We start from the raw sequence: 1816 nt of genomic DNA, 5'->3' as shown, positions 1-1816 counted from the left end.
AAGACTGTTTAAAAATTTTGTATTTTAAGGTCGTCACAAAAATCAAAACAAAAATGCCTCAACGGCGCCACCTAGCAATTTTCAAAAGACCCTTTGCTATTCACTTACTTCATCGTAGAGACATGAAATTTGGATACAGTGGTAGAGCTCCACCAAGACGCTCAGAATTTACAATTAATGTCATAGTGAAAATATCACAGGAAGTCGACCATTTTAGATTGAAGGTCTGATTTTGACCTCAATTTTGAAGTTTACAGCATTGGTACTTGATCGAACTCCTCCTAGGGATTTCGAAGCGAGCGGCTTGAAACTCGGTCAGTCTGCTCATAAGGCATGGCCAATTAAAAGTTATCAAAAACGGTGAGTTTTTGAGCATGTTGAAGGGGCGTTAGCAGGGGTCAAAGTTCACCCTACTCGCCACAAACATAAAACTGTATATCTCCTACACAGGAAACACACAGAGGCACCAAACTTTCTGTGATTGATCATCATCGGGTCTTCTACAATATCCAATGGTCAAATGATGACATTGCTTAGGCCCCGCCCCCCTGACAACAGGAAGTGTCATGTTTTTCGTTGTAATTGGTCGCTTATGTTACCCCTTATAAGCTAAATCAACATGAAACTGTGTCCACAGACAGAACACTGTTGATTGTGTTGTGGATTTCAGGCCCAACTGGATTCGATTGGAGCAGGGGGCGTGGCGGCGTGGCATTTCACCTCAAACGCTGCTGTCATACGTTTGGCTCTGAATTCCACAGTTTTGGGCCAAGCGCTTAAAACTCATTTGGGGCATGCTTACCACCCCCCAAACAGGAATCCATAACAAACTTTAGTGAGCAGGATTAGTTTCTCCATAGCGCCACAAGCAATTTTCAAAGGACCCTTCTGCTATTCACTGTTAGTTCATCGTAGAGTAATGAATTTGTTACAGTTGTAGATTCAGCAGACGCTCAGAATTTCAATTAATGTCATAGTGCAAGTATCACAGGAAAGTAAGCCATTTTCAGATTGAAATCTGATGTTTGACACCATGTTGACATGGTATCAAATACCATCATCATCAAGTTTGATCATATTTGATCAAACTTGTCCAGCAGGGGGCAGCAAGAGACCAAAAAATAAACCCAAAGGAATTTCTCTTGGGTAAGTACACTGATTTAACTCTTTGGTTTCATTATATATTTAAGTTGAAACGATATACCAATCCTGCTTGAAAAATGACAAAATTACTCTTGTTCAATACATTTCATTTTTTTTATATAGCGCCAAATCATGAAACATGTTCATCAGGGGTTGTAAGGGACAAAAAAATCGGCCCGGCATTTTGGATAGACTGGCCCACCACATTTTGTTGTGTACTGAAGTGTATACCAACTGTACAATACCTTGAGGTCAGGTTAATGGAATTAGTGAGAGTGGACACTTAAAATACTTCTAAAATCTTAATGTTTAACACGGTAAATGTAACCTCCATCACAGACAGCAAATATTCTTAGATCAGGAGAGAGAGAGAGAGAAAGAGACGGTGTCAGGGTCAATCACACATATTATCACGTTACATCATTAAAGAAGTTATTGTAAGTTGCTCATCAGATCTATTTAGTCTCCAGATACTGTAGGGTACGAACATTGGACTAATGTGATCACTGTGTAAAAAAGGATTGCCAATGACACAAATGAACCAGAGAAAGGCCACTTATCATGGAAAGAAAGAAAATAATAGTAACATAATATAAATTTTGATTTACTCAGTCATTTGTAATAAGTATTTTATTTATCTAATTTCCTAATCTTTGATCATATTTTCTTTAAA

This window comes from Fundulus heteroclitus, unplaced genomic scaffold, assembly GCF_011125445.2.
Source record: "Fundulus heteroclitus isolate FHET01 unplaced genomic scaffold, MU-UCD_Fhet_4.1 scaffold_36, whole genome shotgun sequence".
NCBI lineage: Eukaryota > Metazoa > Chordata > Actinopteri > Cyprinodontiformes > Fundulidae > Fundulus > Fundulus heteroclitus.
The sequence above is the reverse complement of the archived record's forward strand: the minus strand, read 5'-3'. Positions refer to the sequence as shown.